The sequence below is a fragment of the Eucyclogobius newberryi genome, unplaced genomic scaffold, assembly GCF_026437365.1.
Source record: "Eucyclogobius newberryi isolate DKJ021-1_F unplaced genomic scaffold, fEucNew1.0.hap1 SCAF_4, whole genome shotgun sequence".
NCBI lineage: Eukaryota > Metazoa > Chordata > Actinopteri > Gobiiformes > Gobiidae > Eucyclogobius > Eucyclogobius newberryi.
The window spans coordinates 2600610-2626041 of record NW_027316056.1 but is presented as its reverse complement, the minus strand read 5'-3'; the positions used below and the strand labels follow the sequence as shown (position 1 = coordinate 2626041).

The 25432-nt window shown below is 39.7% G+C and overlaps 12 non-coding genes across 12 annotated transcripts; all 12 read right to left on the bottom strand.

The window, feature by feature from the left end:
- Positions 1-613: 613 nt before the first annotated feature.
- Positions 614-685, bottom strand: trnaa-cgc (transfer RNA alanine (anticodon CGC)). The gene has a single exon. It is a non-coding gene; the product is annotated as a tRNA-Ala (tRNA).
- Positions 686-1776: 1091 nt separating this feature from the next.
- On the bottom strand, positions 1777-1848 carry trnaa-cgc (transfer RNA alanine (anticodon CGC)). The gene has a single exon. It is a non-coding gene; the product is annotated as a tRNA-Ala (tRNA).
- A 1071-nt stretch (positions 1849-2919) lies between these two features.
- trnaa-cgc (transfer RNA alanine (anticodon CGC)) lies at positions 2920-2991 on the bottom strand. The gene has a single exon. It is a non-coding gene; the product is annotated as a tRNA-Ala (tRNA).
- A 1091-nt stretch (positions 2992-4082) lies between these two features.
- trnaa-cgc (transfer RNA alanine (anticodon CGC)) lies at positions 4083-4154 on the bottom strand. Its single transcript has one exon. It is a non-coding gene; the product is annotated as a tRNA-Ala (tRNA).
- Positions 4155-5224: 1070 nt separating this feature from the next.
- trnaa-cgc (transfer RNA alanine (anticodon CGC)) lies at positions 5225-5296 on the bottom strand. The gene has a single exon. It is a non-coding gene; the product is annotated as a tRNA-Ala (tRNA).
- A 5372-nt stretch (positions 5297-10668) lies between these two features.
- Positions 10669-10740, bottom strand: trnaa-cgc (transfer RNA alanine (anticodon CGC)). The gene has a single exon. It is a non-coding gene; the product is annotated as a tRNA-Ala (tRNA).
- Positions 10741-11831: 1091 nt separating this feature from the next.
- On the bottom strand, positions 11832-11904 carry trnaa-cgc (transfer RNA alanine (anticodon CGC)). The gene has a single exon. It is a non-coding gene; the product is annotated as a tRNA-Ala (tRNA).
- Positions 11905-15134: 3230 nt separating this feature from the next.
- On the bottom strand, positions 15135-15206 carry trnaa-cgc (transfer RNA alanine (anticodon CGC)). Its single transcript has one exon. It is a non-coding gene; the product is annotated as a tRNA-Ala (tRNA).
- A 2076-nt stretch (positions 15207-17282) lies between these two features.
- On the bottom strand, positions 17283-17354 carry trnaa-agc (transfer RNA alanine (anticodon AGC)). Its single transcript has one exon. It is a non-coding gene; the product is annotated as a tRNA-Ala (tRNA).
- A 2074-nt stretch (positions 17355-19428) lies between these two features.
- trnaa-agc (transfer RNA alanine (anticodon AGC)) lies at positions 19429-19500 on the bottom strand. Its single transcript has one exon. It is a non-coding gene; the product is annotated as a tRNA-Ala (tRNA).
- A 1092-nt stretch (positions 19501-20592) lies between these two features.
- Positions 20593-20665, bottom strand: trnaa-cgc (transfer RNA alanine (anticodon CGC)). The gene has a single exon. It is a non-coding gene; the product is annotated as a tRNA-Ala (tRNA).
- Positions 20666-23875: 3210 nt separating this feature from the next.
- On the bottom strand, positions 23876-23948 carry trnaa-cgc (transfer RNA alanine (anticodon CGC)). Its single transcript has one exon. It is a non-coding gene; the product is annotated as a tRNA-Ala (tRNA).
- Between the last annotated feature and the right edge of the window lie 1484 nt (positions 23949-25432).

Genomic DNA, 25432 nt, shown 5'->3' with positions numbered 1-25432 from the left:
AATGAACAAAGGTATGCGCGCTACCACTGAACCACTTTGTCTAGAAACACTCCAAAAAGAAACACCATCAAACCTGCTAGTCCATAGATGCATGGAAAAACAAAAAGTTGATTTCAAAATGTTGCGCCTGAATGGATGCCATGTTTCAAAGCCTCTCTTGACACCCATCCAGACTTATTGTACTTGTATATATTTTATAAGTGCTGCAAGATTCAACCGTAATGTGGGACTGGGAGTTTGCACTTAAGCTTGAGTTTGAGCATCTATCTCGGCATCAGATGACAATAAACCTACACTATACCATACATACACTTTTACTGACGGATATTTCAACAAAAGATATCTAACAATCACTGAGTTATAATTTGGCAGGGTGACAGTGCACAATGGATTTATAGTTTTTTTTAAGCTTGTGAATGAAATGTTGATTTTTGAATATCCATTAGCCAAAGAGTGATGCTATGATTTATACTGGTCAAAGCACTGAATGGTCTAAACTTACCAAATATTAGCTTCTGACATCCATTAGGCCACTGTGGATGTCAGAAGTCAGAAGTGTCTCTGAAATTCCTTGCAGTGTAAAATGGCAGCTTGCCATGACTAAAGCAGTGTCTGGAGATGCTGGGGATTGAACCCAGGACCTCATACATGCGAAGCATGCGCTCTACCACTGAGCTACATCCCCTTCGGAACCGCAATCAAAAATGATAGAATGGACCAAAACAGAACAGATATGATGGCTTAGGAACAGAACACAAATAGTGATCGGATAGAAAATTCAAGAATAAATTCCTCTTTCACTGGTAATGACACAAAGGTCTGTGCCATTGTTACTTTACTTACATAAGCGTCACTTTTTGTGTGTTACAGTTACTTCTTTGGTCTGATCACCCAGTCCACAAGTGTTCCTGTACCTATTATTCACAAATCGAGCACTGTTAAGCAGGTGACGTCCTTTGCTGGTCAAGGGGAAGAGAAAGGTATGTTTCCGGCAGGGTTCAAAGAAATATGAAGCAATGCCAATGTATTTTTTTCTCATTGGCTTGTCCACCTGGCCACCACAATACTGCATCTTTGGAAAATGACTGTGAAATCTTGAGACCAATTAAAAATCAAGGTATGCTTGTCCAGTCAAGCTTTGCTGGAAAACATGTCTGATCCCAAATGAACAAAGGTATGCGCGCTACCACTGAACCACTTTGTCTAGAAACACTCCAAAAAGAAACACCATCAAACCTGCTAGTCCATAGATGCATGGAAAAACAAAAAGTTGATTTCAAAATGTTGCGCCTGAATGGATGCCATGTTTCAAAGCCTCTCTTGACACCCATCCAGACTTATTGTACTTGTATATATTTTATAAGTGCTGCAAGATTCAACCGTAATGTGGGACTGGGAGTTTGCACTTAAGCTTGAGTTTGAGCATCTATCTCGGCATCAGATGACAATAAACCTACACTATACCATACATACACTTTTACTGACGGATATTTCAACAAAAGATATCTAACAATCACTGAGTTATAATTTGGCAGGGTGACAGTGCACAATGGATTTATAGTTTTTTTTAAGCTTGTGGATGAAATGTTGATTTTTGAATATCCATTAGCCAAAGAGTGATGCTATGATTTATACTGGTCAAAGCACTGAATGGTCTAAACTTACCAAATATTAGCTTCTGACATCCATTAGGCCACTGTGGATGTCAGAAGTCAGAAGTGTCTCTGAAATTCCTTGCAGTGTAATATAGCAGCTTGCCATGACTAAAGCAGTGTCTGGAGATGCTGGGGATTGAACCCAGGACCTCATACATGCGAAGCATGCGCTCTACCACTGAGCTACATCCCCTTTGGAACTGTAAGCAAAAATGATAGAATGGACCAAAACGGAACAGAACACAAATAGTGATCGGATAGAAAATTCAAGAATAAATTCCTCTTTCACTGGTAATGACACAAAGGTCTGTGCCATTGTTACTTTACTTACATAAGCGTCACTTTTTGTGTGTTACAGTTACTTCTTTGGTCTGATCACCCAGTCCACAAGTGTTCCTGTACCTATTATTCACAAATCGAGCACTGTTAAGCAGGTGACGTCCTTTGCTGGTCAAGGGGAAGAGAAAGGTATGTTTCCGGCAGGGTTCAAAGAAATATGAAGCAATGCCAATGTATTTTTTTCTCATTGGCTTGTCCACCTGGCCACCACAATACTGCATCTTTGGAAAATGACTGTGAAATCTTGAGACCAATTAAAAATCAAGGTATGCTTGTCCAGTCAAGCATTGCTGGAAAACATGTCTGATCCCAAATGAACAAAGGTATGCGCGCTACCACTGAACCACTTTGTCTAGAAACACTCCAAAAAGAAACACCATCAAACCTGCTAGTCCATAGATGCATGGAAAAACAAAAAGTTGATTTCAAAATGTTGCGCCTGAATGGATGCCATGTTTCAAAGCCTCTCTTGACACCCATCCAGACTTATTGTACTTGTATATATTTTATAAGTGCTGCAAGATTCAACCGTAATGTGGGACTGGGAGTTTGCACTTAAGCTTGAGTTTGAGCATCTATCTCGGCATCAGATGACAATAAACCTACACTATACCATACATACACTTTTACTGACGGATATTTCAACAAAAGATATCTAACAATCACTGAGTTATAATTTGGCAGGGTGACAGTGCACAATGGATTTATAGTTTTTTTTAAGCTTGTGAATGAAATGTTGATTTTTGAATATCCATTAGCCAAAGAGTGATGCTATGATTTATACTGGTCAAAGCACTGAATGGTCTAAACTTACCAAATATTAGCTTCTGACATCCATTAGGCCACTGTGGATGTCAGAAGTCAGAAGTGTCTCTGAAATTCCTTGCAGTGTAAAATGGCAGCTTGCCATGACTAAAGCAGTGTCTGGAGATGCTGGGGATTGAACCCAGGACCTCATACATGCGAAGCATGCGCTCTACCACTGAGCTACATCCCCTTCGGAACCGCAATCAAAAATGATAGAATGGACCAAAACAGAACAGATATGATGGCTTAGGAACAGAACACAAATAGTGATCGGATAGAAAATTCAAGAATAAATTCCTCTTTCACTGGTAATGACACAAAGGTCTGTGCCATTGTTACTTTACTTACATAAGCGTCACTTTTTGTGTGTTACAGTTACTTCTTTGGTCTGATCACCCAGTCCACAAGTGTTCCTGTACCTATTATTCACAAATCGAGCACTGTTAAGCAGGTGACGTCCTTTGCTGGTCAAGGGGAAGAGAAAGGTATGTTTCCGGCAGGGTTCAAAGAAATATGAAGCAATGCCAATGTATTTTTTTCTCATTGGCTTGTCCACCTGGCCACCACAATACTGCATCTTTGGAAAATGACTGTGAAATCTTGAGACCAATTAAAAATCAAGGTATGCTTGTCCAGTCAAGCTTTGCTGGAAAACATGTCTGATCCCAAATGAACAAAGGTATGCGCGCTACCACTGAACCACTTTGTCTAGAAACACTCCAAAAAGAAACACCATCAAACCTGCTAGTCCATAGATGCATGGAAAAACAAAAAGTTGATTTCAAAATGTTGCGCCTGAATGGATGCCATGTTTTAAAGCCTCTCTTGACACCCATCCAGACTTATTGTACTTGTATATATTTTATAAGTGCTGCAAGATTCAACCGTAATGTGGGACTGGGAGTTTGCACTTAAGCTTGAGTTTGAGCATCTATCTCGGCATCAGATGACAATAAACCTACACTATACCATACATACACTTTTACTGACGGATATTTCAACAAAAGATATCTAACAATCACTGAGTTATAATTTGGCAGGGTGACAGTGCACAATGGATTTATAGTTTTTTTTAAGCTTGTGGATGAAATGTTGATTTTTGAATAACCATTAGCCAAAGAGTGATGCTATGATTTATACTGGTCAAAGCACTGAATGGTCTAAACTTAATAAATATTAGCTTCTGACATCCATTAGGCCACTGTGGATGTCAGAAGTCAGAAGTGTCTCTGAAATTCCTTGCAGTGTAATATAGCAGCTTGCCATGACTAAAGCAGTGTCTGGAGATGCTGGGGATTGAACCCAGGACCTCATACATGCGAAGCATGCGCTCTACCACTGAGCTACATCCCCTTTGGAACTGTAAGCAAAAATGATAGAATGGACCAAAACGAACAGAACACAAATAGTGATCGGATAGAAAATTCAAGAATAAATTCCTCTTTCACTGGTAATGACACAAAGGTCTGTGCCATTGTTACTTTACTTACATAAGCGTCACTTTTTGTGTGTTACAGTTACTTCTTTGGTCTGATCACCCAGTCCACAAGTGTTCCTGTACCTATTATTCACAAATCGAGCACTGTTAAGCAGGTGACGTCCTTTGCTGGTCAAGGGGAAGAGAAAGGTATGTTTCCGGCAGGGTTCAAAGAAATATGAAGCAATGCCAATGTATTTTTTTCTCATTGGCTTGTCCACCTGGCCACCACAATACTGCATCTTTGGAAAATGACTGTGAAATCTTGAGACCAATTAAAAATCAAGGTATGCTTGTCCAGTCAAGCATTGCTGGAAAACATGTCTGATCCCAAATGAACAAAGGTATGCGCGCTACCACTGAACCACTTTGTCTAGAAACACTCCAAAAAGAAACACCATCAAACCTGCTAGTCCATAGATGCATGGAAAAACAAAAAGTTGATTTCAAAATGTTGCGCCTGAATGGATGCCATGTTTCAAAGCCTCTCTTGACACCCATCCAGACTTATTGTACTTGTATATATTTTATAAGTGCTGCAAGATTCAACCGTAATGTGGGACTGGGAGTTTGCACTTAAGCTTGAGTTTGAGCATCTATCTCGGCATCAGATGACAATAAACCTACACTATACCATACATACACTTTTACTGACGGATATTTCAACAAAAGATATCTAACAATCACTGAGTTATAATTTGGCAGGGTGACAGTGCACAATGGATTTATAGTTTTTTTTAAGCTTGTGAATGAAATGTTGATTTTTGAATATCCATTAGCCAAAGAGTGATGCTATGATTTATACTGGTCAAAGCACTGAATGGTCTAAACTTACCAAATATTAGCTTCTGACATCCATTAGGCCACTGTGGATGTCAGAAGTCAGAAGTGTCTCTGAAATTCCTTGCAGTGTAATATGGCAGCTTGCCATGACTAAAGCAGTGTCTGGAGATGCTGGGGATTGAATCCAGGACCTCATACATGCGAAGCATGCGCTCTACCACTGAGATACATCCCCCTTCAGAAGTGTGAGGAAAAATGATAGAATGGACCAAAACGGAACAGATTTGATGGCTTTGGAACAGAACACAAACAGTGATCGGATAGAAAATTCAAGAATAAATTCCTCTTTCACTGGTAATGACACAAAGGTCTGTGCCATTGTTACTTTATTTAAATAAGCATCGCTTTTTGTGTGTTACAGTTACTTCTTTGGTCTAATCACCCAGTCCACAAGTGTTCCTGTAGCTATATATTCACAAATCAAGCACTGTTAAGCAGGTGACGTCCTTTGCTGGTCAAGGGGAAGAGAAAGGTATGTTTCCGGCAGGGTTCAAAGAAATATGAAGCAATGCCAATGTATTTTTTGCCCATTGGCTTGTCCACCTGGCCACCACAATACTGCATCTTTGGAAAATGACTGTGAAATCTTGAGACCAATTAAAAATCAAGGTATGCTTGTCCAGTCAAGCATTGCTGGAAAACATGTCTGATCCCAAATGAACAAAGGTATGTGCTCTACCACTGAACCACTTTGTCTAGAAATACTCCAAAAAGAAACACCATCAAACCTGCTAGTCCATAGATGCATGGAAAAACAAAAATTTGATTTCAAAATGTTGCGCCTGAATGGATGCCATGTTTCAAAGCCTCTCTTGACACCCATCCAGACTTATTGTACTTGTATATATTTTATAAGTGCTGCAAGATTCAACCGTAATGTGGGACTGGGAGTTTGCACTTAAGCTTGAGTTTGAGCATCTATCTCGGCATCAGACTACAATAATCCTACACTATACCATACATACACTTTTACTGACGGATATTTCAACAAAAGGTATCTAACAATCACTGAGTTATAATTTGGCAGGGTGACAGTGCACAATGGATTTATAGTTTTTTTTAAGCTTGTGGATGAAAAGTTGATTTTTGAATATCCATTAGCCAAAGAGTGGGAGCTATGATTTATACTGGTCAAAGCACTGAATGGTCTAAACTTACCAAATATTAGCTTCTGACATCCATTAGGCCACTGTGGATGTCAGAAGTGTTGACATGGCATATTTAAGTCAAGGTCTCTAAAATTCCTTCCAGTGTAATATGGCAGCTTGCAATGACTAAAGCAGTGTCAGGAGATGCTGGGGATTGAACCCAGGACCTCATACATGCTCTACCACTGAGCTACATCCCCTTTGGTTCAATTCTCCAAAATGATAGAATGGACAAAAACGGAACAGATTTGATGGTTTAGAAACAACACAAATGAACAAAGGTATGCGCTCTACCACTAACCCGCTTTTTCTAGAAATACTATGTATATATGTTACAAAGCCTCTGTGTGAAGAAGCCCTAAGTCCCACCCACCATTCGAAAGGTATTCTTATTGGCTAGAATAATATCTCAATCAAAGTCTTCTACGTCACCGCATGCTAGCGCTAAGTGGACGTAAACAAGATGGATGCCCGCGTCGGAAGCGGCGCCTTTTTTTTTTGCGGCGGCTGTAAAGAACAAACCCGCGGACAGAAACAATTGTGGATGGTCTCATTCTGTAGCTAACGGTCTGAAGAAAAGATCGATGCCAAACACCATCTTATAAGTCAAACAGGTCATTTGATATGGATTGAGAAATGCGCCGGACAGAGCCTTTATGTGGATATTTTCACTGTAGAAAACGTTGTTTACTTGACAATATCTCAAAATCCGATAACTTCAGGAAAAATACAAGTGGATATTGCTTTTCTATGGATCCTTACCGACAGACTGAGTACAAGAATGTACAGATTGGAAGCCGTTTTGTCCGTCATAAAAAGCAAACAGGTAGGACATGCGTTTGTAAAAGTTGAGACTTTCTCACAAACTATTGGTAATTGCTTCTTGGGGCATATTATTCAATGTAAATCAATGACATATTCGTTTTGTTGAGAAAATAACCTTTAAAATGATGTATAACTTGCTGGTATTGACCGCAAGTTATACATCATTTTACATCAAGAGAACTTTTGTAATTTGGAAACTGCGCGCCGGTGTGCAGGTGACAGGTATCTGAAATTCCTTCCAGTGTAATATGGCAACTTGCAATGACTAAAGCATTGTCTGGAGATGCTGGGGATTGAACCCATACATGCTAAGCATGCGCTCTACCACTGAGCTACATCCCCTTCGGAACTGTAAGCAAAAATGATAGAATGGACCAAAACGGAACAGATATGATGGCTTAGGAACAGAACACAAATAGTGATCGGATAGAAAATTCAAGAATAAATTCCTCTTTCACTGGTAATGACACAAAGGTCTGTGCCATTGTTACTTTACTTACATAAGCGTCACTTTTTGTGTGTTACAGTTACTTCTTTGGTCTGATCACCCAGTCCACAAGTGTTCCTGTAGCTATATATTCACAAATCAAGCACTGTTAAGCAGGTGACGTCCTTTGCTGGTCAAGGGGAAGAGAAAGGTATGTTTCCGGCAGGGTTCAAAGAAATATGAAGCAATGCCAATGTATTTTTTGCCCATTGGCTTGTCCACCTGGCCACCACAATACTGCATCTTTGGAAAATGACTGTGAAATCTTGAGACCAATTAAAAATCAAGGTATGCTTGTCCAGTCAAGCATTGCTGGAAAACATGTCTGATCCCAAATGAACAAAGGTATGTGCTCTACCACTGAACCACTTTGTCTAGAAATACTCCAAAAAGAAACACCATCAAACCTGCTAGTCCATAGATGCATGGAAAAACAAAAATTTGATTTCAAAATGTTGCGCCTGAATGGATGCCATGTTTCAAAGCCTCTCTTGACACCCATCCAGACTTATTGTACTTGTATATATTTTATAAGTGCTGCAAGATTCAACCGTAATGTGGGACTGGGAGTTTGCACTTAAGCTTGAGTTTGAGCATCTATCTCGGCATCAGACTACAATAATCCTACACTATACCATACATACACTTTTACTGACGGATATTTCAACAAAAGGTATCTAACAATCACTGAGTTATAATTTGGCAGGGTGACAGTGCACAATGGATTTATAGTTTTTTTTAAGCTTGTGGATGAAAAGTTGATTTTTGAATATCCATTAGCCAAAGAGTGGGAGCTATGATTTATACTGGTCAAAGCACTGAATGGTCTAAACTTACCAAATATTAGCTTCTGACATCCATTAGGCCACTGTGGATGTCAGAAGTGTTGACATGGCATATTTAAGTCAAGGTCTCTAAAATTCCTTCCAGTGTAATATGGCAGCTTGCAATGACTAAAGCAGTGTCAGGAGATGCTGGGGATTGAACCCAGGACCTCATACATGCTCTACCACTGAGCTACATCCCCTTTGGTTCAATTCTCCAAAATGATAGAATGGACAAAAACGGAACAGATTTGATGGTTTAGAAACAACACAAATGAACAAAGGTATGCGCTCTACCACTAACCCGCTTTTTCTAGAAATACTATGTATATATGTTACAAAGCCTCTGTGTGAAGAAGCCCTAAGTCCCACCCACCATTCGAAAGGTATTCTTATTGGCTAGAATAATATCTCAATCAAAGTCTTCTACGTCACCGCATGCTAGCGCTAAGTGGACGTAAACAAGATGGATGCCCGCGTCGGAAGCGGCGCCTTTTTTTTTTGCGGCGGCTGTAAAGAACAAACCCGCGGACAGAAACAATTGTGGATGGTCTCATTCTGTAGCTAACGGTCTGAAGAAAAGATCGATGCCAAACACCATCTTATAAGTCAAACAGGTCATTTGATATGGATTGAGAAATGCGCCGGACAGAGCCTTTATGTGGATATTTTCACTGTAGAAAACGTTGTTTACTTGACAATATCTCAAAATCCGATAACTTCAGGAAAAATACAAGTGGATATTGCTTTTCTATGGATCCTTACCGACAGACTGAGTACAAGAATGTACAGATTGGAAGCCGTTTTGTCCGTCATAAAAAGCAAACAGGTAGGACATGCGTTTGTAAAAGTTGAGACTTTCTCACAAACTATTGGTAATTGCTTCTTGGGGCATATTATTCAATGTAAATCAATGACATATTCGTTTTGTTGAGAAAATAACCTTTAAAATGATGTATAACTTGCTGGTATTGACCGCAAGTTATACATCATTTTACATCAAGAGAACTTTTGTAATTTGGAAACTGCGCGCCGGTGTGCAGGTGACAGGTATCTGAAATTCCTTCCAGTGTAATATGGCAACTTGCAATGACTAAAGCATTGTCTGGAGATGCTGGGGATTGAACCCATACATGCTAAGCATGCGCTCTACCACTGAGCTACATCCCCTTCGGAACTGTAAGCAAAAATGATAGAATGGACCAAAACGGAACAGATATGATGGCTTAGGAACAGAACACAAATAGTGATCGGATAGAAAATTCAAGAATAAATTCCTCTTTCACTGGTAATGACACAAAGGTCTGTGCCATTGTTACTTTACTTACATAAGCGTCACTTTTTGTGTGTTACAGTTACTTCTTTGGTCTGATCACCCAGTCCACAAGTGTTCCTGTACCTATATATTCACAAATCGAGCACTGTTAAGCAGGTGACGTCCTTTGCTGGTCAAGGGGAAGAGAAAGGTATGTTTCCGGCAGGGTTCAAAGAAATATGAAGCAATGCCAATGTATTTTTTTCTCATTGGCTTGTCCACCTGGCCACCACAATACTGCATCTTTGGAAAATGACTGTGAAATCTTGAGACCAATTAAAAATCAAGGTATGCTTGTCCAGTCAAGCATTGCTGGAAAACATGTCTGATCCCAAATGAACAAAGGTATGCGCGCTACCACTGAACCACTTTGTCTAGAAACACTCCAAAAAGAAACACCATCAAACCTGCTAGTCCATAGATGCATGGAAAAACAAAAAGTTGATTTCAAAATGTTGCGCCTGAATGGATGCCATGTTTCAAAGCCTCTCTTGACACCCATCCAGACTTATTGTACTTGTATATATTTTATAAGTGCTGCAATATTCAACCGTAATGTGGGACTGGGAGTTTGCACTTAAGCTTGAGTTTGAGCATCTATCTCGGCATCAGATGACAATAAACCTACACTATACCATACATACACTTTTACTGACGGATATTTCAACAAAAGATATCTAACAATCACTGAGTTATAATTTGGCAGGGTGACAGTGCACAATGGATTTATAGTTTTTTTTTAAGCTTGTGGATGAAATGTTGATTTTTGAATATCCATTAGCCAAAGAGTGATGCTATGATTTATACTGGTCAAAGCACTGAATGGTCTAAACTTACCAAATATTAGCTTCTGACATCCATTAGGCCACTGTGGATGTCAGAAGTCAGAAGTGTCTCTGAAATTCCTTGCAGTGTAATATGGCAGCTTGCCATGACTAAAGCAGTGTCTGGAGATGCTGGGGATTGAACCCAGGACCTCATACATGCGAAGCATGCGCTCTACCACTGAGCTACATCCCCTTCGGAACCGTAATCAAAAATGATAGAATGGACCAAAACAGAACAGATATGATGGCTTAGGAACAGAACACAAATAGTGATCGGATAGAAAATTCAAGAATAAATTCCTCTTTCACTGGTAATGACACAAAGGTCTGTGCCATTGTTACTTTACTTACATAAGCGTCACTTTTTGTGTGTTACAGTTACTTCTTTGGTCTGATCACCCAGTCCACAAGTGTTCCTGTACCTATTATTCACAAATCGAGCACTGTTAAGCAGGTGACGTCCTTTGCTGGTCAAGGGGAAGAGAAAGGTATGTTTCCGGCAGGGTTCAAAGAAATATGAAGCAATGCCAATGTATTTTTTTCTCATTGGCTTGTCCACCTGGCCACCACAATACTGCATCTTTGGAAAATGACTGTGAAATCTTGAGACCAATTAAAAATCAAGGTATGCTTGTCCAGTCAAGCATTGCTGGAAAACATGTCTGATCCCAAATGAACAAAGGTATGCGCGCTACCACTGAACCACTTTGTCTAGAAACACTCCAAAAAGAAACACCATCAAACCTGCTAGTCCATAGATGCATGGAAAAACAAAAAGTTGATTTCAAAATGTTGCGCCTGAATGGATGCCATGTTTCAAAGCCTCTCTTGACACCCATCCAGACTTATTGTACTTGTATATATTTTATAAGTGCTGCAAGATTCAACCGTAATGTGGGACTGGGAGTTTGCACTTAAGCTTGAGTTTGAGCATCTATCTCGGCATCAGATGACAATAAACCTACACTATACCATACATACACTTTTACTGACGGATATTTCAACAAAAGATATCTAACAATCACTGAGTTATAATTTGGCAGGGTGACAGTGCACAATGGATTTATAGTTTTTTTTAAGCTTGTGGATGAAATGTTGATTTTTGAATATCCATTAGCCAAAGAGTGATGCTATGATTTATACTGGTCAAAGCACTGAATGGTCTAAACTTACCAAATATTAGCTTCTGACATCCATTAGGCCACTGTGGATGTCAGAAGTCAGAAGTGTCTCTGAAATTCCTTGCAGTGTAATATGGCAGCTTGCCATGACTAAAGCAGTGTCTGGAGATGCTGGGGATTGAACCCAGGACCTCATACATGCGAAGCATGCGCTCTACCACTGAGTTACATCCGCCTTCAGAAGTTTGAGGAAAAATGATAGAATGGACCAAAACGGAACAGATTTGATGGCTTTGGAACAGAACACAAACAGTGATCGGATAGAAAATTCAAGAATAAATTCCTCTTTCACTGGTAATGACACAAAGGTCTGTGCCATTGTTACTTTATTTAAGTAAGCATCGATTTTTGTGTGTTACAGTTACTTCTTTGGTCTAATCACCCAGTCCAGAAGTGTTCCTGTAGCTATATATTCACAAATCAAGCACTGTTAAGCAGGTGACGTCCTTTGCTGGTCAAGGGGAAGAGAAAGGTATGTTTCCGGCAGGGTTCAAAGAAATATGAAGCAATGCCAATGTATTTTTTGCCCATTGGCTTGTCCACCTGGCCACCACAATACTGCATCTTTGGAAAATTACTGTGAAATCTTGAGACCAATTAAAAATCAAGGCATGCTTGTCCAGTCAAGCCTTGCTGGAAAACATGTCTGATCCCAAATGAACAAAGGTATGTGCTCTACCACTGAACCACTTTGTCTAGAAATACTCCAAAAAGAAACACCATCAAACCTGCTAGTCCATAGATGCATGGAAAAACAAAAATTTTATTTCAAAATGTTGCGCCTGAATGGATGCCATGTTTCAAAGCCTCTCTTGACACCCATCCAGACTTATTGTACTTGTATATATTTTATAAGTGCTGCAAGATTCAACCGTAATGTGGGACTGGGAGTTTGCACTTAAGCTTGAGTTTGAGCATCTATCTCGGCATCAGACTACAATAATCCTACACTATACCATACATACACTTTTACTGACGGATATTTCAACAAAAGGTATCTAACAATCACTGAGTTATAATTTGGCAGGGTGACAGTGCACAATGGATTTATAGTTTTTTGTAAGCTTGTGGATGAAAAGTTGATTTTTGAATATCCATTAGCCAAAGAGTGGGAGCTATGATTTATACTGGTCAAAGCACTGAATGGTCTAAACTTACCAAATATTAGCTTCTGACATCCATTAGGCCACTGTGGATGTCAGAAGTGTTGACATGGCATATTTAAGTCAAGGTCTCTAAAATTCCTTCCAGTGTAATATGGCAGCTTGCAATGACTAAAGCAGTGTCAGGAGATGCTGGGGATTGAACCCAGGACCTCATACATGCTCTACCACTGAGCTACATCCCCTTTGGTTCAATTCTCCAAAATGATAGAATGGACAAAAACGGAACAGATTTGATGGTTTAGAAACAACACAAATGAACAAAGGTATGCGCTCTACCACTAACCCGCTTTTTCTAGAAATACTATGTATATATGTTACAAAGCCTCTGTGTGAAGAAGCCCTAAGTCCCACCCACCATTCGAAAGGTATTCTTATTGGCTAGAACAATATCTCAATCAAAGTCTTCTACGTCACCGCATGCTAGCGCTAAGTGGACGTAAACAAGATGGATGCCCGCGTCGGAAGCGGCGCCTTTTTTTTTGCGGCGGCTGTAAAGAACAAACCCGCGGACAGAAACAATTGTGGATGGTCTCATTCTGTAGCTAACGGTCTGAAGAAAAGATCGATGCCAAACACCATCTTATAAGTCAAACAGGTCATTTGATATGGATTGAGAAATGCGCCGGACAGAGCCTTTATGTGGATATTTTCACTGTAGAAAACGTTGTTTACTTGACAATATCTCAAAATCCGATAACTTCAGGAAAAATACAAGTGGATATTGTTTTTCTATGGATCCTTACCGACAGACTGAGTACAAGAATGTACAGATTGGAAGCCGTTTTGTCCGTCATAAAAAGCAAACAGGTAGGACATGCGTTTGTAAAAGTTGAGACTTTCTCACAAACTATTGGTAATTGCTTCTTGGGGCATATTATTCAATGTAAATCAATGACATATTCGTTTTGTTGAGAAAATAACCTTTAAAATGATGTATAACTTGCTGGTATTGACCGCAAGTTATACATCATTTTACATCAAGAGAACTTTTGTAATTTGGAAACTGCGCGCCGGCGTGCAGGTGACAGGTATCTGAAATTCCTTCCAGTGTAATATGGCAACTTGCAATGACTAAAGCATTGTCTGGAGATGCTGGGGATTGAACCCATACATGCTAAGCATGCGCTCTACCACTGAGCTACATCCCCTTCGGAACTGTAAGCAAAAATGATAGAATGGACCAAAACGGAACAGATATGATGGCTTAGGAACAGAACACAAATAGTGATCGGATAGAAAATTCAAGAATAAATTCCTCTTTCACTGGTAATGACACAAAGGTCTGTGCCATTGTTACTTTACTTACATAAGCGTCACTTTTTGTGTGTTACAGTTACTTCTTTGGTCTGATCACCCAGTCCACAAGTGTTCCTGTACCTATATATTCACAAATCGAGCACTGTTAAGCAGGTGACGTCCTTTGCTGGTCAAGGGGAAGAGAAAGGTATGTTTCCGGCAGGGTTCAAAGAAATATGAAGCAATGCCAATGTATTTTTTTCTCATTGGCTTGTCCACCTGGCCACCACAATACTGCATCTTTGGAAAATGACTGTGAAATCTTGAGACCAATTAAAAATCAAGGTATGCTTGTCCAGTCAAGCATTGCTGGAAAACATGTCTGATCCCAAATGAACAAAGGTATGCGCGCTACCACTGAACCACTTTGTCTAGAAACACTCCAAAAAGAAACACCATCAAACCTGCTAGTCCATAGATGCATGGAAAAACAAAAAGTTGATTTCAAAATGTTGCGCCTGAATGGATGCCATGTTTCAAAGCCTCTCTTGACACCCATCCAGACTTATTGTACTTGTATATATTTTATAAGTGCTGCAAGATTCAACCGTAATGTGGGACTGGGAGTTTGCACTTAAGCTTGAGTTTGAGCATCTATCTCGGCATCAGATGACAATAAACCTACACTATACCATACATACACTTTTACTGACGGATATTTCAACAAAAGATATCTAACAATCACTGAGTTATAATTTGGCAGGGTGACAGTGCACAATGGATTTATAGTTTTTTTTAAGCTTGTGGATGAAATGTTGATTTTTGAATATCCATTAGCCAAAGAGTGATGCTATGATTTATACTGGTCAAAGCACTGAATGGTCTAAACTTACCAAATATTAGCTTCTGACATCCATTAGGCCACTGTGGATGTCAGAAGTCAGAAGTGTCTCTGAAATTCCTTGCAGTGTAATATGGCAGCTTGCCATGACTAAAGCAGTGTCTGGAGATGCTGGGGATTGAATCCAGGACCTCATACATGCGAAGCATGCGCTCTACCACTGAGTTACATCCCCCTTCAGAAGTGTGAGGAAAAATGATAGAATGGACCAAAACGGAACAGATTTGATGGCTTTGGAACAGAACACAAACAGTGATCGGATAGAAAATTCAAGAATAAATTCCTCTTTCACTGGTAATGACACAAAGGTCTGTGCCATTGTTACTTTATTTAAATAAGCATCGCTTTTTGTGTGTTACAGTTACTTCTTTGGTCTAATCACCCAGTCCACAAGTGTTCCTGTAGCTATATATTCACAAATCAAGCACTGTTAAGCAGGTGACGTCCTTTGCTGGTCAAGGGGAAGAGAAAGGTATGTTTCCGGCAGGGTTCAAAGAAATATGAAGCAATGCCAATGTATTTTTTGCCCATTGGCTTGTCCACCTGGCCACCACAATACTGCATCTTTGGAAAATTACTGTGAAATCTTGAGACCAATTAAAAATCAAGGTATGCTTGTCCAGTCAAGCCTTGCTGGAAAACATGTCTGATCCCAAATGAACAAAGGTATGCGCTCTACCACTGAACCACATTGTCTAGAAATACTCCAAAAAGAAACACCATCAAACCTGCTAGTCCATAGATGCATGGAAAAACAAAAATTTGATTTCAAAATGTTGCGCCTGAATGGATGCCATGTTTCAAAGCCTCTCTTGACACCCATCCAGACTTATTGTACTTGTATATATTTTATAAGTGCTGCAAGATTCAACCATAATGTGGGACTGGGAGTTTGCACTTAAGCTTGAGTTTGAGCATCTATCTCGGCATCAGACTACAATAATCCTACACTATACCATACATACACTTTTACTGACGGATATTTCAACAAAAGGTATCTAACAATCACTGAGTTATAATTTGGCAGGGTGACAGTGCACAATGGATTTATAGTTTTTTTTAAGCTTGTGGATGAAAAGTTGATTTTTGAATATCCATTAGCCAAAGAGTGGGTGCTATGATTTATACTGGTCAAAGCACTGAATGGTCTAAACTTACCAAATATTAGCTTCTGACATCCATTAGGCCACTGTGGATGTCAGAAGTGTTGACATGGCATATTTAAGTCAAGGTCTCTAAAATTCCTTCCAGTGTAATATGGCAGCTTGCAATGACTAAAGCAGTGTCAGGAGATGCTGGGGATTGAACCCAGGACCTCATACATGCTCTACCACTGAGCTACATCCCCTTTGGTTCAATTCTCCAAAATGATAGAATGGACAAAAACGGAACAGATTTGATGGTTTAGAAACAACACAAATGAACAAAGGTATGCGCTCTACCACTAACCCGCTTTTTCTAGAAATACTATGTATATATGTTACAAAGCCTCTGTGTGAAGAAGCCCTAAGTCCCACCCACCATTCGAAAGGTATTCTTATTGGCTAGAATAATATCTCAATCAAAGTCTTCTACGTCACCGCATGCTAGCGCTAAGTGGACGTAAACAAGATGGATGCCCGCGTCGGAAGCGGCGCCTTTTTTTTTGCGGCGGCTGTAAAGAACAAACCCGCGGACAGAAACAATTGTGGATGGTCTCATTCTGTAGCTAACGGTCTGAAGAAAAGATCGATGCCAAACACCATCTTATAAGTCAAACAGGTCATTTGATATGGATTGAGAAATGCGCCGGACAGAGCCTTTATGTGGATATTTTCACTGTAGAAAACGTTGTTTACTTGACAATATCTCAAAATCCGATAACTTCAGGAAAAATACAAGTGGATATTGTTTTTTCTATGGATCCTTACCGACAGACTGAGTACAAGAATGTACAGATTGGAAGCCGTTTTGTCCGTCATAAAAAGCAAACAGGTAGGACATGCGTTTGTAAAAGTTGAGACTTTCTCACAAACTATTGGTAATTGCTTCTTGGGGCATATTATTCAATGTAAATCAATGACATATTCGTTTTGTTGAGAAAATAACCTTTAAAATGATGTATAACTTGCTGGTATTGACCGCAAGTTATACATCATTTTACATCAAGAGAACTTTTGTAATTTGGAAACTGCGCGCCGGCGTGCAGGTGACAGGTATCTGAAATTCCTTCCAGTGTAATATGGCAACTTGCGATGACTAAAGCATTGTCTGGAGATGCTGGGGATTGAACCCAGGGCCTCATACATGCTAAGCATGCGCTCTACCACTGAGCTACATCCCCTTCGAAACTGTAAGCAAAAATGATAGAATGGACCAAAACGGAACAGATATGATGGCTTAGGAACAGAACACAAATAGTGATCGGATAGAAAATTCAAGAATAAATTCCTCTTTCACTGGTAATGACACAAAGGTCTGTGCCATTGTTACTTTACTTACATAAGCGTCACTTTTTGTGTGTTACAGTTACTTCTTTGGTCTGATCACCCAGTCCACAAGTGTTCCTGTACCTATATATTCACAAATCGAGCACTGTTAAGCAGGTGACGTCCTTTGCTGGTCAAGGGGAAGAGAAAGGTATGTTTCCGGCAGGGTTCAAAGAAATATGAAGCAATGCCAATGTATTTTTTTCTCATTGGCTTGTCCACCTGGCCACCACAATACTGCATCTTTGGAAAATGACTGTGAAATCTTGAGACCAATTAAAAATCAAGGTATGCTTGTCCAGTCAAGCATTGCTGGAAAACATGTCTGATCCCAAATGAACAAAGGTATGCGCGCTACCACTGAACCACTTTGTCTAGAAACACTCCAAAAAGAAACACCATCAAACCTGCTAGTCCATAGATGCATGAAAAAACAAAAAGTTGATTTCAAAATGTTGCGCCTGAATGGATGCCATGTTTCAAAGCCTCTCTTGACACCCATCCAGACTTATTGTACTTGTATATATTTTATAAGTGCTGCAAGATTCAATTGTAATGTGGGACTGGGAGTTTGGACTTAAGCTTGAGTTTGAGCATCTATCTCGGCATCAGATGACAATAAACCTACACTATACCATACATACACTTTTACTGACGGATATTTGAACAAAAGATATCTAACAATCACTGAGTTATAATTTGGCAGGGTGACAGTGCACAATGGATTTATAGTTTTTTTTAAGCTTGTGGATGAAATGTTGATTTTTGAATATCCATTAGCCAAAGAGTGATGCTATGATTTATACTGGTCAAAGCACTGAATGGTCTAAACTTACCAAATATTAGCTTCTGACATCCATTAGGCCACTGTGGATGTCAGAAGTGTTGACATGGCATATTTAAGTCAAGGTCTCTAAAATTCCTTCCAGTGTAATATGGCAGCTTGCAATGACTAAAGCAGTGTCAGGAGATGCTGGGGATTGAACCCAGGACCTCATACATGCTCTACCACTGAGCTACATCCCCTTTGGTTCAATTCTCCAAAATGATAGAATGGACAAAAACGGAACAGATTTGATGGTTTAGAAACAACACAAATGAACAAAGGTATGCGCTCTACCACTAACCCGCTTTTTCTAGAAATACTATGTATATATGTTACAAAGCCTCTGTGTGAAGAAGCCCTAAGTCCCACCCACCATTCGAAAGGTATTCTTATTGGCTAGAATAATATCTCAATCAAAGTCTTCTACGTCACCGCATGCTAGCGCTAAGTGGACGTAAACAAGATGGATGCCCGCGTCGGAAGCGGCGCCTTTTTTTTTTGCGGCGGCTGTAAAGAACAAACCCGCGGACAGAAACAATTGTGGATGGTCTCATTCTGTAGCTAACGGTCTGAAGAAAAGATCGATGCCAAACACCATCTTATAAGTCAAACAGGTCATTTGATATGGATTGAGAAATGCGCCGGACAGAGCCTTTATGTGGATATTTTCACTGTAGAAAACGTTGTTTACTTGACAATATCTCAAAATCCGATAACTTCAGGAAAAATACAAGTGGATATTGTTTTTCTATGGATCCTTACCGACAGACTGAGTACAAGAATGTACAGATTGGAAGCCGTTTTGTCCGTCATAAAAAGCAAACAGGTAGGACATGCGTTTGTAAAAGTTGAGACTTTCTCACAAACTATTGGTAATTGCTTCTTGGGGCATATTATTCAATGTAAATCAATGACATATTCGTTTTGTTGAGAAAATAACCTTTAAAATGATGTATAACTTGCTGGTATTGACCGCAAGTTATACATAATTTTACATCAAGAGAAGTTTTGTAATTTGGAAACTGCGCGCCGGCGTGCAGGTGACAGGTATCTGAAATTCCTTCCAGTGTAATATGGCAACTTGCGATGACTAAAGCATTGTCTGGAGATGCTGGGGATTGAACCCAGGGCCTCATACATGCTAAGCATGCGCTCTACCACTGAGCTACATCCCCTTCGAAACTGTAAGCAAAAATGATAGAATGGACCAAAACGGAACAGATATGATGGCTTAGGAACAGAACACAAATAGTGATCGGATAGAAAATTCAAGAATAAATTCCTCTTTCACTGGTAATGACACAAAGGTCAGTGCCATTGTTACTTTACTTACATAAGCGTCACTTTTTGTGTGTTACAGTTACTTCTTTGGTCTGATCACCCAGTCCACAAGTGTTCCTGTACCTATATATTCACAAATCGAGCACTGTTAAGCAGGTGACGTCCTTTGCTGGTCAAGGGGAAGAGAAAGGTATGTTTCCGGCAGGGTTCAAAGAAATATGAAGCAATGCCAATGTATTTTTTTCTCATTGGCTTGTCCACCTGGCCACCACAATACTGCATCTTTGGAAAATGACTGTGAAATCTTGAGACCAATTAAAAATCAAGGTATGCTTGTCCAGTCAAGCATTGCTGGAAAACATGTCTGATCCCAAATGAACAAAGGTATGCGCGCTACCACTGAACCACTTTGTCTAGAAACACTCCAAAAAGAAACACTATCAAACCTGCTAGTCCATAGATGCATGGAAAAACAAAAAGTTGATTTCAAAATGTTGCGCCTGAATGGATGCCATGTTTCAAAGCCTCTCTTGACACCCATCCAGACTTATTGTACTTGTATATATTTTATAAGTGCTGCAAGATTCAACCGTAATGTGGGACTGGGAGTTTGCACTTAAGCTTGAGTTTGAGCATCTATCTCGGCATCAGATGACAATAAACCTACACTATACCATACATACACTTTTACTGACGGATATTTCAACAAAAGATATCTAACAATCACTGAGTTATAATTTGGCAGGGTGACAGTGCACAATGGATTTATAGTTTTTTTTAAGCTTGTGGATGAAATGTTGATTTTTGAATATCCATTAGCCAAAGAGTGATGCTATGATTTATACTGGTCAAAGCACTGAATGGTCTAAACTTACCAAATATTAGCTTCTGACATCCATTAGGCCACTGTGGATGTCAGAAGTCAGAAGTGTCTCTGAAATTCCTTGCAGTGTAATATGGCAGCTTGCCATGACTAAAGCAGTGTCTGGAGATGCTGGGGATTGAACCCAGGACCGCATACATGCGAAGCATGCGCTCTACCACTGAGTTACATCCGCCTTCAGAAGTTTGAGGAAAAATGATAGAATGGACCAAAACGGAACAGATTTGATGGCTTTGGAACAGAACACAAACAGTGATCGGATAGAAAATTCAAGAATAAATTCCTCTTTCACTGGTAATGACACAAAGGTCTGTGCTATTGTTACTTTATTTAAGTAAGCATCGATTTTTGTGTGTTACAGTTACTTCTTTGGTCTAATCACCCAGTCCAGAAGTGTTCCTGTAGCTATATATTCACAAATCAAGCACTGTTAAGCAGGTGATGTCCTTTGCTGGTCAAGGGGAAGAGAAAGGTATGTTTCCGGCAGGGTTCAAAGAAATATGAAGCAATGCCAATGTATTTTTTGCCCATTGGCTTGTCCACCTGGCCACCACAATACTGCATCTTTGGAAAATTACTGTGAAATCTTGAGACCAATTAAAAATCAAGGTATGCTTGTCCAGTCAAGCCTTGCTGGAAAACATGTCTGATCCCAAATGAACAAAGGTATGTGCTCTACCACTGAACCACTTTGTCTAGAAATACTCCAAAAAGAAACACCATCAAACCTGCTAGTCCATAGATGCATGGAAAAACAAAAATTTGATTTCAAAATGTTGCGCCTGAATGGATGCCATGTTTCAAAGCCTCTCTTGACACCCATCCAGACTTATTGTACTTGTATATATTTTATAAGTGCTGCAAGATTCAACCGTAATGTGGGACTGGGAGTTTGCACTTAAGCTTGAGTTTGAGCATCTATCTCGGCATCAGACTACAATAATCCTACACTATACCATACATACACTTTTACTGACGGATATTTCAACAAAAGGTATCTAACAATCACTGAGTTATAATTTGGCAGGGTGACAGTGCACAATGGATTTATAGTTTTTTTTAAGCTTGTGGATGAAAAGTTGATTTTTGAATATCCATTAGCCAAAGAGTGGAAGCTATGATTTATACTGGTCAAAGCACTGAATGGTCTAAACTTACCAAATATTAGCTTCTGACATCCATTAGGCCACTGTGGATGTCAGAAGTGTTGACATGGCATATTTAAGTCAAGGTCTCTAAAATTCCTTCCAGTGTAATATGGCAGCTTGCAATGACTAAAGCAGTGTCAGGAGATGCTGGGGATTGAACCCAGGACCTCATACATGCTCTACCACTGAGCTACATCCCCTTTGGTTCAATTCTCCAAAATGATAGAATGGACAAAAACGGAACAGATTTGATGGTTTAGAAACAACACAAATGAACAAAGGTATGCGCTCTACCACTAACCCGCTTTTTCTAGAAATACTATGTATATATGTTACAAAGCCTCTGTGTGAAGAAGCCCTAAGTCCCACCCACCATTTGAAAGGTATTCTTATTGGCTAGAATAATATCTCAATCAAAGTCTTCTACGTCACCGCATGCTAGCGCTAAGTGGACGTAAACAAGATGGATGCCCGCGTCGGAAGCGGCGCCTTTTTTTTTGCGGCGGCTGTAAAGAACAAACCCGCGGACAGAAACAATTGTGGATGGTCTCATTCTGTAGCTAACGGTCTGAAGAAAAGATCGATGCCAAACACCATCTTATAAGTCAAACAGGTCATTTGATATGGATTGAGAAATGCGCCGGACAGAGCCTTTATGTGGATATTTTCACTGTAGAAAACGTTGTTTACTTGACAATATCTCAAAATCCGATAACTTCAGGAAAAATACAAGTGGATATTGTTTTTCTATGGATCCTTACCGACAGACTGAGTACAAGAATGTACAGATTGGAAGCCGTTTTGTCCGTCATAAAAAGCAAACAGGTAGGACATGCGTTTGTAAAAGTTGAGACTTTCTCACAAACTATTGGTAATTGCTTCTTGGGGCATATTATTCAATGTAAATCAATGACATATTCGTTTTGTTGAGAAAATAACCTTTAAAATGATGTATAACTTGCTGGTATTGACCGCAAGTTATACATCATTTTACATCAAGAGAACTTTTGTAATTTGGAAACTGCGCGCCGGCGTGCAGGTGACAGGTATCTGAAATTCCTTCCAGTGTAATATGGCAACTTGCAATGACTAAAGCATTGTCTGGAGATGCTGGGGATTGAACCCATACATGCTAAGCATGCGCTCTACCACTGAGCTACATCCCCTTCGGAACTGTAAGCAAAAATGATAGAATGGACCAAAACGGAACAGATATGATGGCTTAGGAACAGAACACAAATAGTGATCGGATAGAAAATTCAAGAATAAATTCCTCTTTCACTGGTAATGACACAAAGGTCTGTGCCATTGTTACTTTACTTACATAAGCGTCACTTTTTGTGTGTTACAGTTACTTCTTTGGTCTGATCACCCAGTCCACAAGTGTTCCTGTACCTATATATTCACAAATCGAGCACTGTTAAGCAGGTGACGTCCTTTGCTGGTCAAGGGGAAGAGAAAGGTATGTTTCCGGCAGGGTTCAAAGAAATATGAAGCAATGCCAATGTATTTTTTTCTCATTGGCTTGTCCACCTGGCCACCACAATACTGCATCTTTGGAAAATGACTGTGAAATCTTGAGACCAATTAAAAATCAAGGTATGCTTGTCCAGTCAAGCATTGCTGGAAAACATGTCTGATCCCAAATGAACAAAGGTATGCGCGCTACCACTGAACCACTTTGTCTAGAAACACTCCAAAAAGAAACACCATCAAACCTGCTAGTCCATAGATGCATGGAAAAACAAAAAGTTGATTTCAAAATGTTGCGCCTGAATGGATGCCATGTTTCAAAGCCTCTCTTGACACCCATCCAGACTTATTGTACTTGTATATATTTTATAAGTGCTGCAAGATTCAACCGTAATGTGGGACTGGGAGTTTGCACTTAAGCTTGAGTTTGAGCATCTATCTCGGCATCAGATGACAATAAACCTACACTATACCATACATACACTTTTACTGACGGATATTTCAACAAAAGATATCTAACAATCACTGAGTTATAATTTGGCAGGGTGACAGTGCACAATGGATTTATAGTTTTTTTTAAGCTTGTGGATGAAATGTTGATTTTTGAATATCCATTAGCCAAAGAGTGATGCTATGATTTATACTGGTCAAAGCACTGAATGGTCTAAACTTACCAAATATTAGCTTCTGACATCCATTAGGCCACTGTGGATGTCAGAAGTCAGAAGTGTCTCTGAAATTCCTTGCCATGACTAAAGCAGTGTCTGGAGATGCTGGGGATTGAACCCAGGACCTCATACATGCGAAGCATGCGCTCTACCACTGAGTTACATCCGCCTTCAGAAGTTTTAGGAAAAATGATAGAATGGACCAAAACGGAACAGATTTGATGGCTTTGGAACAGAACACAAACAGTGATCGGATAGAAAATTCAAGAATAAATTCCTCTTTCACTGGTAATGACACAAAGGTCTGTGCCATTGTTACTTTATTTAAGTAAGCATCGATTTTTGTGTGTTACAGTTACTTCTTTGGTCTAATCACCCAGTCCAGAAGTGTTCCTGTAGCTATATATTCACAAATCAAGCACTGTTAAGCAGGTGACGTCCTTTGCTGGTCAAGGGGAAGAGAAAGGTATGTTTCCGGCAGGGTTCAAAGAAATATGAAGCAATGCCAATGTATTTTTTGCCCATTGGCTTGTCCACCTGGCCACCACAATACTGCATCTTTGGAAAATTACTGTGAAATCTTGAGACCAATTAAAAATCAAGGTATGCTTGTCCAGTCAAGCCTTGCTGGAAAACATGTCTGATCCCAAATGAACAAAGGTATGTGCTCTACCACTGAACCACTTTGTCTAGAAATACTCCAAAAAGAAACACCATCAAACCTGCTAGTCCATAGATGCATGGAAAAACAAAAATTTGATTTCAAAATGTTGCGCCTGAATGGATGCCATGTTTCAAAGCCTCTCTTGACACCCATCCAGACTTATTGTACTTGTATATATTTTATAAGTGCTGCAAGATTCAACCGTAATGTGGGACTGGGAGTTTGCACTTAAGCTTGAGTTTGAGCATCTATCTCGGCATCAGACTACAATAATCCTACACTATACCATACATACACTTTTACTGACGGATATTTCAACAAAAGGTATCTAACAATCACTGAGTTATAATTTGGCAGGGTGACAGTGCACAATGGATTTATAGTTTTTTTTAAGCTTGTGGATGAAAAGTTGATTTTTGAATATCCATTAGCCAAAGAGTGGAAGCACTGAATGGTCTAAACTTACCAAATATTAGCTTCTGACATCCATTAGGCCACTGTGGATGTCAGAAGTGTTGACATGGCATATTTAAGTCAAGGTCTCTAAAATTCCTTCCAGTGTAATATGGCAGCTTGCAATGACTAAAGCAGTGTCAGGAGATGCTGGGGATTGAACCCAGGACCTCATACATGCTCTACCACTGAGCTACATCCCCTTTGGTTCAATTCTCCAAAATGATAGAATGGACAAAAACGGAACAGATTTGATGGTTTAGAAACAACACAAATGAACAAAGGTATGCGCTCTACCACTAACCCGCTTTTTCTAGAAATACTATGTATATATGTTACAAAGCCTCTGTGTGAAGAAGCCCTAAGTCCCACCCACCATTTGAAAGGTATTCTTATTGGCTAGAATAATATCTCAATCAAAGTCTTCTACGTCACCGCATGCTAGCGCTAAGTGGACGTAAACAAGATGGATGCCCGCGTCGGAAGCGGCGCCTTTTTTTTTGCGGCGGCTGTAAAGAACAAACCCGCGGACAGAAA